This window comes from Ctenopharyngodon idella, chromosome 2 (assembly GCF_019924925.1).
Source record: "Ctenopharyngodon idella isolate HZGC_01 chromosome 2, HZGC01, whole genome shotgun sequence".
Taxonomy (NCBI): Eukaryota; Metazoa; Chordata; class Actinopteri; order Cypriniformes; family Xenocyprididae; genus Ctenopharyngodon; species Ctenopharyngodon idella.
In genome coordinates, this window is record NC_067221.1 from 19,316,658 (window position 1) to 19,329,194 (window position 12,537).

General features: G+C 39.2%; 1 protein-coding gene across 5 annotated transcripts in view; it reads left to right on the top strand.

Annotated features, from left to right (window-relative positions):
* The window catches only part of greb1l (GREB1 like retinoic acid receptor coactivator), a 57,320-nt gene that overhangs the window by 14,329 nt on the left and 30,454 nt on the right, over positions 1 to 12,537 (top strand). The window contains exon 1 of one of the 5 annotated variants that reach the window (XM_051916011.1): positions 1,192 to 1,318. The exons of the other annotated variants lie outside the window; for them this stretch is intronic. The gene's annotated coding sequence lies outside the window, so the exon portion shown is untranslated. Of the gene's footprint in view, positions 1 to 1,191; positions 1,319 to 12,537 lie in introns of those variants that run through there. 5 annotated transcript variants of the gene reach the window in all.

The following is a 12,537-nucleotide window of genomic DNA, read 5'->3' on the forward strand; positions in this document are numbered from 1 at the left end:
AGTAGCTAAAACTGGTCGCTAAATGTCGCTAGATGATGTCATACTGGCGAGTCCACTGATCTATATTAATATAAATATAGACAAGTGGGCGAGTCACGGAATCTAGATAATGTTTGTCCAAGAAGTTGCTAGATTTGTTGCTAGGCTTTTGAAAAAAGTCTCAAAAGGGGCGGGGAAGTCGCTGAATCTAGCAACAACATCGGCAAATTGGCAGCACTGCTTTCACAACTTCGTGATCTCCTCGTGCACTTCTGGGAAGAAAGAAACTGGCAGAGTGTGGCTGTACATCGTGCCCCAACCCCAGGGACCAATCGTCCAACCGTGAGCGCTCGGGACAGGGCGGAGGAGTCCACTCAAGCCCAATGCTTGTGCCGCCTCCAGTGTAGTACGCCAGCCTCCTTTTATGCCTGTATGTCCTGGGGAGTGGCTGGCATGCAAATTCCACTCACCAATTTCATTGGCCTTTTTTTGAATACGTCAGAGGTGTTTGGAACTCCCAAAAACGACACCCAGTGTACATCAACACAACGTTGAAGTGACTGACAGATAGGCAACTTGATTTTCTTGCCTTAAGCTGTGCCTTTTCTGGAAACCTGCTGCTAACTAATTTGTTAGATAACACTTGATTTGTTAGATAACACTTTTTTATTATCGTTTTGCAGGGCACACAAATGTCTGGAGTAATCATTATTCTCTCACATCACCATAAAGCACTTTAATATTATTTTATGACTTGAAAGGTCAAATCTACTATAATTGTGAGTAGAGCTGTATCCACCACCCTGCTCTCTGCATTTATGTACCTCATATTATCAAACACATGCACAAATACTCCACAGCATTTTTTTTTTTTTTTTTTTTTTACATTCTTTGGAGGTACTGAATGAACCTGTCAAACTTGGCATTTTCTTTTGGAAATGCTTCAGAGATTCCTTCACTTTAAGAATGCGATGAACCTCATAAAAATCACACTCTGTTTCCTTTTTCCACACTCTGTTTTGATTAAACCTAGAGCTCTATCCAAATGTTTTAGCAATCTTCGACCTCGTCTGTGCTCTGCATGAAGCCTCTCACACACTCGGCTAAGACCAAGGTCACCACAACTGGCTCAGGGGAGATGGGGTGAGGGGTGGGGAGTGAAAGCTAATGGGGGCGGGCTGGCCAAAGTCACGGTGACCACGACCAATGTTGGATTCCACATTCTAGCTGAGACAGAGAGAGAAAAGGCTGTTGGCTCAAATCCTCACCTGATCTCAGAAGAATGCTGTCTCTACTGCATGAATAAATGGATCCTGGTCAAAACAGAGATCTTTTACCAGTAAGTTCAGTCCCATATATTTCCTCCACTAACAGTACTCTTTTCTAACCCCCACTCTTTTTTATTACAGGATCAGATAGCAACTGAAAGCATTAGTTTAAAACTATTTGATACTGTTGGATATTGTGTACCTGTGTTTTACATAGACTAGAATTATTAATGGTGCTTTTATAATTATTATTTTGGCACATAACTCATCCTGCTCTGTTTAAGGACAGTTGTGCTTTTACTTGAGTGATCAGATTTACAATTTTCATCTAGCAGATGATAAAACAGAAGAAAGGGAATCCTATAGATTCATACACTCTCATAACAAGAGACCAGAATACTGTAAAGACTTAAAGTGTTGGTTCATCCATAATGAAAATTCTGTCACCATTTACTCACCCTCATTTTGGCTTAAATCTTTATGACTTCGTTTAATCTTCAAAACACAAATTGAGGGATTTTTTTTAATGAAACCTGAGAGGTTTCTGTCCCTCCATTGAAAGTCTAGCTAACTTAGAAGATCCAAATTGCTCTTAAAGACATTGTAAAATAAATCCATATTAATGAGTGGTTTAATCCAAGTCCTGTGAAGAGATACAATCACTTTATATGAAGAACAGATGTATTTTTTTTTGGTTTTTTTTTTGGGTATCACGCACACGTTTGAGCTTCCATATTTACCATATGTGATATGCTATATGTATGTGTGTTGATTATTGTTTAGATGTAAATAAAAGCCTATGGGCCACATTTACTAACAGCTTGTGCCAGCGCAAACCCTCTTTTAGCATTAAAAAACTACTGTCAGGATTTACTAAAGACACGCAGTGAAAAATTAGTGCTGAAAAGGCGTGGACTGAGTTTCCCTTTCAGACACAAAATTTGTGGGAGGAGAGTATTTAAATGAATCAAAGCGATTTACTAATATTTGCGCTAGTCAAATTACTGGTATTTAACGCCCAAAAAAAAACATGTCTTAACCCATTTTGCAACATGGCTGCAATTGTTGCTGCTAGGAGGAGACACTGCAGAGAACAGAGACCGCGTAATATAAGTGAAAAAATATATTTTCAACACGTATTAATTTCTTTGGGACGCCAGAGGAAGACTTTATCTGTATATTACATGTAACAAGTTGCGCCTGTGTTGACCCGCACCTATTGAGAGCATCATTGTGGAATTGCACTCTCACGCTAATTCGCCCCGTTTAGTAAATCTGTCCCTAAGTCTGTTAATCATATAAAGCGATCATATCTCTTCAAAAAAACTTGCTTGATTCTAACCACTTTTATGACTTTTTTGGATCTTTTAAGTTTTGGTTACCTGAACTTTCAATGGAGGGACAGAAAACTCTCAGGTTTCATTAAAAATATCTTCATTTGTGTATCAAAGATGGATGAAAGTCTCATGGTTTTGAACAACATTTTTTTTTTTTTTTTAATTTTGGGTGAACTATCCCTTTAACATTTAAATTAACATTACATTTACAGTCCTATTTAGAGGGTCTCTCAGTCTCAATATAGTAATTACAAATTCAATGTACTCTTGGAGTTGCTGTGTTTTGGCTGACCTCAAGAAGCATCTAGACTTGTGGCCTTGCTGCTAATGATAAGAGAGAGGGCAAATATTTACCCGTGAGGAACATATGCTACTGTCTTGATGGCTGCTTCTTCTCAGATAAACTCTCTGTATATTACATTTGAAGTCTTCTTTAGACCTGCGGCTGTAAGATAGTCGAAATTGTGTGCAGTGTGCAGTCGGGATTTCTTTAATTTCTTTCTTGCATGTCTAAATGGCTCGATCAATGGCCTTTAAAGGTGAAGTATGTCGTTTCGGCACCACTAGTGGCACCTAACTGTTTGAGGCATATCAAAGTAAACATTATAAACTGGTAAATTTGTCTTTCTGAATGGGTGCATCATGATGATGTATTGAATCGTCCGTTGTAGTGCATTGCATCGCAGTGCCCCGTTCGCTTTGATGGGTTCATGAACTATTTAATCTTTGAAGGTCTAAATGCAGTTTGGCTTGCACTCCTGTACCCAAAGCTGATTGTCTTTCCCATGTAACGCATCAGTCATGGCCCCACACTGGCTAAACACCACAGTACAGTAGCCACGCCCCAAAATCAGTGTTTACACTTTTGGGGGAGATAAACCCATGAATGGCATGTAGTCAATGAATGATAAACTAGGTTAAGAGAATATATTTTAAGGTTAAAAAATATTATATACTTCACCTTTAAGGAAGAGTTCACCCAAAAATTACAATTCTGTCATTTACTCATGTCGGTCTAAACGACTTTTCATCCATCTTCGGAACACAAATAAAGATATTTTTAATGAAACCTGAAAGATTTCTGTCACATTGAAAGTCCATTCACCCAAAACGTTGACAATTTAAAAACATAATCCAAATGAATTGGTCAGTTTAATCCAAAGCTTCTGAACTGACATGATTGCTTTATATGATGAACAGATTTTATTTAGGATTTTATTCACATATAAACATTGGTCAGATATGGTCAACGGCAACACAAACATGCTTGCTTGACACCAATGTTCAGTACATATGTGCATTACATTTAATGCCATAAAAAAGTGATTAAAATGAAAGCATTAATTTCTTATGCTGTTTGAAAGAGATTTCATGGTGTCACATTGTGGTTTACTGTTAACAATAATTCTTTTACATTTAAAACAATGGTTCCCTGCATACCATGGGATGACTGAACTGTTTGGCTGAACTGTTTGGCACAAAACACATCTAGAGTAGTAATTTCAGGTCTGATAGATTAGAGCTGATTTGAGAGCAGTCTGACTGTTCCAGGCACAGTTGATTTGTAAGGAAAGGGTTTGTGTCTGTGTCAGCACTGGACAATAGGTTGAACCTGCCTTTGTTACATCGCAACAACAAAAAAGAAGCAAAAGGATTTAAATTGTCGACCCTATCACCGTGGGCAACTCGCTCGGCTTTATCAGCATGACACTACTGTTACCCACCACACACACACATAGCAGTCCTGATGCGGTAGAGGCTGCCTGGGGTCAGGAAGAGGAGCATGATGGATACAGTTGAGCGCTCTGCGAGGAAGTGGGGAGGGGGTGAGGACAGGGGTCTTTCCTGAGAACATTAAAGACCCTCATTGTTCATTTGTCACTTACTCTTCCAAGGTGGCTTTGTGATTCTCAGAAGGGGAAAGCGCAGTTTCTTTGGTCTGAGTTACAAACGCTTTTATTTAAATTGATTACAGGATTGATCTGCTTAATCTTACAGTCATTTAGTCTTTTTTGCCTGGATTTTTATCTTACTCTGGTGGTCATTGGGGAATCCAACTAGCCATGTCTAGCCATGTCAGTGGCCATAACTCTCAGTATTGATGTCATTATCAGTTGTTTTATGCTGTGTTCACTTCGTGTTATAAATATTGTGACTACACTGAGATTCTACTCTGAGCTGTTAATTTCCTTGGAAATTATTTTTTTCTGTGGCAGTGATTAAAAGGCATCCATGTGTTGTTAAATGAAAGCAAAATACTTTATTTCAGTAATATATTCATATTTAAAAGCAAATAATGTCCACATGGTCACAGTTGATATAATAAAGTGGCATCTAACAGAAATGTACCTTTTAGGATTCTGTCATTTTGGTTGTCATCACAGTGGTCTAGTGAGAGATGTAAGAACTTTCATAAAATGTATAACTTGAAGAGTTTCAAAGAATCAAAAGGAATAACATTGAAATAATGAATTTGACAGACGGGAACGTTTTTTTTACTAAACTAGAGACATTGTTCTAATTAGATACATTCCTGTAATGTATCAGAACCATATTGTTATATTTATTTTTTGTCTATTTAACCGTTCATGCTCATCTCCCGATTTTTACATTTACAACATCTAATAGCCACTTAAAGTTAATCTTTAAAAACCACTCATTATAAAAACATTAATAATTTAATAACACAGTTTTGCAAATCTCATAATGAATATCCATTTTCAGTATCATACTGTACATTATAATGTTGTGATTTATGATAGTTCTCTAAACTTTGTCTCTCAGTTACATCTGGTTGAACTGGTGTCTTGACCATCACTGCCATACCCCACCTGAATAATGATGGATGAAGCGTCAAAGCATGAGGAATTGTGTCAGGAAACACATCTGACCTCTCTTTGGCCCTTGTCACCTGATAAGGCTTGTCTGTTTTGATAATGTGTGCTTCATGTGACACAGAGCCATTAAACAAGACCACTTTTTACACTGTAACAAAAATGTCTGACTATAAAGGCCATTTAATCCAGAGAACAAGAGCAGGACAAACAAACCATTAGGAACCAGGAGGTGAATGTGTGAGCTCACCAAATGTTTAAGCCAAAAAAGACTACTTATATTGGAACATAAACACTTAAATTTGATTATTTCCAAATGTCCACCAGTTATCAGCGCATACCAGCAAACAATTAACAAATCATACAGCAAAAAGAAATGCATTTAACCCGTTAGTTGAACTATTATTGTCCCTAGTGAATAACAGCTGTGGTCTGTGTTGTAAAATGCAGGGTTGGGTTCATCGGCAGGTCTCCGGTTTATTGGCCAGAGCAGCCTTGCTGTTCTTCACCCAGATTGAGCTCTTTGTTTGTTGTCATGGTATCAGGACACTTGATTTTCCCATGGACACCATAGATTTTGGAATAAAGATTAGGGCTTACTGTTTTATTGTTAAGAAACTACTCCTTATCTAGGAAAACTAGTCATGTTCATGCACATAACTTCCAATATTGGTGTCATCATTGGTTGTTTGAGCATGTGGCACCAACACTTTGGCTTTGAGGTGTAAAATTGTAGTTGACCTTTTCCAGTTAACCAGATGTGCAGGATTGCTCAAAGATTCACACACAATCTTTGAGAATTTATACTTGTGCAGATCATTTTGAGTGCCTTCTAAATGACACCACCTTAGATATTTTGACCCCAATGCTTTTCCAAAGCTCCAGTGTGACTCCAATTCGGGTTGATAATTATTTTCATGTTTTGGCCAATAACTGTTAAACGGCTGATGTTAAAATTCTATTATAATTTGTCGAATTAAGTTAAACACTAAAAAACTAAAATCAATAGTTTTAAATGATATAGGTTAAATTAAGCATGACAAAAATCATATACAGTATGAAAATTGGATATTCGTTCATTCGTTCATTTGTGAAAGATTGTATTTAACAGTGTTATTAAATATTAATGTTTTTAAAGTTTAACTATAAGTGGGAGTTGTATGATGGCAAATGTAACCTAAATGTGAAAATAGAGAAAATGAGCATTCACAATTAAATATTATTGATATATTGACCAAAATTGATCAATTACAAAAAATCTCTAATATAACTAATAACTGATATGGTGCTGTAAATTCATATTCTTCCAAAGTTTTCTTGCTTGTATTCTTGAATTGCACTAATAGGAAGTTTTCCAAAAGGGTCTTTGTTAATTACTGACATAAAGCATTTTGTCTAAGTGCAGGATTTAGTTGAAGGTTAAATTAAAGCCATTCACTCTGGCTGAATGTACGGCAAGGTCAACACTCTAATCAGTGCCTCGGTCACACAAAGACCATTTTTGACTCTAATAAATGAGCCCAGCACTCCCACAATCCCACCCCGCTGCAGTCTACTGACCGTATCTCTGGGGTTGCCCTCTTGCCCCTCTCATTTTCCAGTCACTTTTATAACTGGACAGTAAACTTCCAGTGGCTTAATGATGATGACTTCTTCATCTGCCCAAATACTCCTTTTGTTGAACCTCCCAGGCCTCCACCCCCTTAAACCCTGGCTAACCTTGGCCCACCACTACCCCCGTTCACTGCTGAACTAATCCTCTCCCCAGGCTGTCACCTCCACCCCCCCCGAGCCAATCCCTAGCTGACCAGTCAGGGTTTTCTCTCTTCTGCCGATTTCAGCTTTGGCTTTCAGCTTGTTGTGTTGCCTCCCCCCAATCCTCCCATCCCCCTCTTTGGTTCGTGTGGCCAAGTGGAGGAGGTTATCTCCACAGCCCTGGTTATGTTGGCCTCGCTGGAAAAGCCCCTATTTGCACTTCAGGACCCCAGCAGGAAGTCTGTGAGAGGGCTTTAATAGGCAAATGAGCGCAGGGCTTAGGGAACAACAACCTGCCAGCGGTGTGACAAGTGGTGTGAGACCCCACGCCTCATGCCCGGAATAGACCTTATGTGGTAAGAGAGGCCGAATGTACCGGGGCAGCATTGGCTTTCACGTGACAGCGACATTGTCAGGCTGTTGTAATTGGCCTGTGTTAGGGTGGATTTGTTTTTTCTGACACTGAGTAGATAGCTCCTGAAGAACACGATGGGCTGTGGCAGTTGCCACCTCGATCTCTCCCTCCTACCCAGCTGATGCTCATTTGTCACTACGTTAAAATCACGTTCCGCTCTCACCTCATGTATGTGATGCTCAGTTGTTTTTTTTACAACCATGCGAGGATGAGGATTTCATCACACTTCTAAATACCCAGACAGTCAAACAGTTCTCTTTTCAAAGTTTAGATATAGCACTCACAAAATTTTGGTTTGCCCCAATCTGTTGTTGGTCCAACTTCAAATTTAGATGAAGTTGCTCCATTTGGATTAAATTTGTGGCATTGGATTTGGATTGAGTGTTTCTGAGAAAGAAGCCAGAGAACAAGAGTCATTCTGCATTCATTAATTCTGTTTTGGATTACCCGAGCATTTGTTGGTCCAGATTCAGATTAAGTTGCCTATATTTGGATTAAGTTTGTCCAGTTGGATTTGGATTGAGCAATTCTCTGAATGAAAGCCAGGAGCAAAAGTCACACCTCTAAAACTTACATTCTGAATTCAGAACTTCTGCTCTGGTTGGCCTCAAACTGTGCTTTTGTTGGTCCAAATTTAGATTAAGTTAGTCCCTTGGATTATGTTTTTCATATTGGATCTGGGAAAGAAGCCAAGAAAAAGTGATTTTTAAAGATTCTGTACTCATTAGTTATGCTGTGGTTCACCTCAAACTGGGCTTTTGTTTGTCCAAAAATTCACCAAGTTGTATTTGTCTCACTGGATGTAAACAATGGTGCTGTCTTTCTGGAATGAGGCAGTTTTGCTGTACCTCAAGAGAATAGAGTGCTTCTCAAAAGGAAGTAGAGAACAAGACAAAGCAGAACTCCAGAAGATGTTGAAAGAGCCGCCACCACATGACTCATCTCTACTCAGGTGGCAGTGGAAAAGATACTTCCCATTGTCAGTGCCCAGGGCTGGAGACTCAAAGCAGTGCTGAAGGATGGGCGAGAGGAGGGCCAGCTCACTCACTGACTCTTTTGTTCTACCCACAAGCTCAATTGAGCAAAGGAAACCTCCGCTTTGCTCTCTTTCTTCTTTTCCAGTGACCTATTAAGGTCTGATAGTGTTAAAGCCAGAAACTTGAATCAGTACTTTGGTTTCCCAGAAAAATGAACTTGTGCTGCATCTTAATATACTTTTTTGTTTGTTTGTTTTTTGCAGTCTTGACAAAAAGTCTGACAAAGAGCCTTTCAAATTTTTCCCAACAAAAACAGAAAGTTTCAGATATTGAATATCAAACATTTGTCGATCACAAATCCTTGGGGACATTGTGTGGTCCAAATGGTATCTGAAGGAGAAACCTTGCAATTAAAATAAACAATGTTTAGACAAAGCCTCCAGATTAGCTGGAATGACAGCATTAATGACTCTAGGGGGCTAATAAAGCCCACTGAGGGCAGGAGGTCATTGTTTAAAGCTGACTCCTATACTGCTTTAGCCCCTATCTACTAATTCTTATTAGGGTGAGAAGAAGTATATGGCTTGATTTGACTGTTGTGTCTTTGCTACACGAGTTGTGAAAACAAAATATACTACTCATTTACTGTACAGTCAGATCAAAAATCATCTATAATTCAATCTACCGCATTGTGTACATTTCCTGCAAGGTTATTTAAATGTTTTTATTTATTTATTTATTTTTTATTCCGTACCAAGCGCTTGCCTCTACTGCATTGGTTTGTTGACATGGCTTTTTTGTTGTTTGCCTGACAAATTCTTTGTATCTTTAACTTTGACAAATGCATTACAGTGGTGCGGTTCTCAGCACACTCTTTGAACCATTTCATCAAGTCACCTTTTTGTTCTAAGGACAAGGCTGTTATCAATTATTAACAAATCCTACTACATGCTGCAGACAAACCAGGATCTTGGCTGTGTTGATTAAATCTACGGTGTATATTTACACTTTAAAGTCATCAGATAGGGTCGGGCTGATGAAACTTGAGGTAACATTTATGTCAGAATAGGGCGAGATTATTATTAGAGGTGCATATTGGATCCATAATAAGTCGCAATGAACCAGTTCACAAATGGAGCAGTACTGCTGTATTTACATACCGCCAGTTACTCTTCCTGTTTTCAATTACTGTCCCGAAATGAAAGGGTGAACTGAGTGACAATATTTTGCTATTATCTTGTGAGATAAGAAGAGAGATGGAGTATTGTTGGAGAGAGCCTGAAGCACCAGGGGAACCCGATCCTCCTGTATTTGCGTTCAAATCTCCTCCACTTCCTCTGAGCCACTTCTCTGTGGCACACGGTAGGAAATGATCAATCCAGTAAAGTGCAAAACATCAATCTCCTATCAAGTTATTTTGACCAGATGAGTCCTCGCCATTCGGCTATTTACAATGGGCCTAAATTCTCAGTTAATCGTCAACCTCCAGTGAGGGGAGGGCTGTGAGTTCAGGCAAGGCCAACGGACAAACTGCGGACTGACCCCACATTCTTTAGCAAGTGTCCCTAGTTTGCCATTGGTGTGCCCTATCAGTAAAATGGCCCCAATAAAACAGGGAGTGGCAGAAGGGGAGGAAAACGATCCTTTGCCTTACGTCGTACCCCCATCTGCAAGCATAGAACTTAGCAGTCTCCGGTGTCATGTTGAGAGAGGGGCATCTGCGCATCGTGTATGGCGAACACAGCACACGTGTCGCGTGCGGAGGCGCCTTGCCTCTATTGTGCCATGCTCGGCGGTATGGCCCTCTCCACAACAGCATCTGTCACCTTAGGGGGTCAGCAAGGGCCAAGATGAATGAGTCCTGAGAGAATGCCCCTCTCGCCCCACAGAGCAAATGGCCAAGAAGAGGGAGGGGGCAAAGGGAACGGGGGGAGGGCCTGCTGATTGTGTATGTGAGTGTTGGAGGGTTTGTGTAGCCAGAGCCACTGAGTGCAGGACAGAAAGGTTGGCCTGCTGGAGTACCTGGAATCATTCTTTGCTGCCCCAACTCAGGACTATTATGACCAAGGAGCTCCTAGCTCGCAACAAGGACAAGGAATACTGTCACACTGTTTTTGGATATCCAAAGGACGTTTACAATGGAAATAGGCTGTGTTTTAGTGATCTGATTTAAGGTGGGACTCGTTGAGGCACACTCCACACCCTGGCTGCTTATGAAGGTACAGAAGCATCATGTTAGATTCTTTGACACTCGGCGGCTCCTGCTAACATGGTGTCAATGGCCATGGCTCTTAGTGCCCTGTTTATTTAAAGATATTTGCATTTTTACATTGGCTAATCTCTGTACCATCCCCCCCTGCTTAAAGTTTTGCTTTTTAAACCGTCTTTTCTTTAGTGAGTATCTCTGAATGTAATACAAGCTAAGTGTGAAATGGACAGTCATGAGGGCTGAGTCAAACTTTATGAAATAGAGTTTTACTCTTATGTTTAGATGTACATAGACATGAATCATTGAAAACACATAATTGTGTGTTGCTTTAAGTTCTTGTTTTTAATCTGTATGTTTGTACTTTCATCAGACATTTTTTGTGAAACAAAAAGTAGAATTTGTTCATTGAAAGTTTGTTGAAAGCTAGCTCTCCTCTCTCATTGTCAGCAGTTTAATGTAATTATGCAGATAAGGGAGGAAACAAAAGAGGGAGTGGATTGAGAGAAAGGCCTTTAGTGGTACAGTGCAGTGTGGGACTGTTACCACATTTTCTGCCACATGTGGCACATTTCATCTAAACCTTTTTGACCTCCACCAATTTTAGAAATATATTAGAAATAAAACAGCGCTCTCCAGACATGTTCAGGTACTGAGGCCAAAGAACTTAAGAAATCAAAAAGGTATGCACTCTGAAAAAAGTCATAAATATATTTAGCATGTTGTTCATTATTGAATGAACCAGACAAATTACTCCACCAACTAATAACGGCCGTGCTAAATGTATTTATTCTTCTGTTGTTATTAATAAAAAGACCTTTTAAATGAACATATTAAAATCTACTTTACAAAGTTAGGTCAAGAAACTAATGCATCAATCTACAAGTGGCACCAAAACAGTGGTCTGAAATCTGTACTTGTTGCGTCTATTGGAGTACATTGTTTTACAATTGTTAATCTCTGACAAAACAAACATTACCAGCAAAGTAAATTAACTTTTGTAGCTTTGCATAATTATGTCTGCGGTTTGGTTTGTTTTGGCTGTGTTTCCCTTCTTAGCTATTTCAGGATCCCCTTGTTTGTATTTACAGAGCTTTTGATTTCTTTAGTTGTTATTGCAAAATCTTAAAACACCATTTGAGTCGCACTGAGTCCTTGGTTGTCAGTAAACTCGTTTTGCTGAAAGAAAGAAAGTAGCCTATATGTTCATTGCTTGTACACTTTAAGTGTCATTTATTTTTAGCAGAATTTAACTACATTATTTTTCTCTTACATTTTTTGTAAATAAATTGGCTTGGTGCCATTTTAGATGTAAATCTGTGTCTTGACAGCTTTTTGTGTTTAATGCATTGTAGGGATAATCAGACAAAATTAGAAAACAATTTAAAAACCTATATAAGAAGCAGTAAGAGGTGACTTGAGCTGAAACAGCTCTTGGCCTAAAGGCAGGGCTCTCTGCAGGCATGTCCACATTAGCATTTAACACCCCTAAATGTCATTAGCAGTCAAACTGGACCCTGAGAGCCCTGAAGGCAAGACAGAACTATGCTCAGGTGATGTTATTTCACTTTTTCTCTATTTACTACAGTACCAAGATGAGTGATTAGCTGAAACTTGGCCCAACAGGCCTCCAATGAGCTGTTTGTAAAAAAAAAAAAAAAAAGGGTATGCAATTTGTTGTCCACATGACCCATGCGTTATCCCACCAACAATTTGCCATGTTAAAAATCTTTGTTTTTTTTGCTTTTATCTGGAAAAAAAACTGA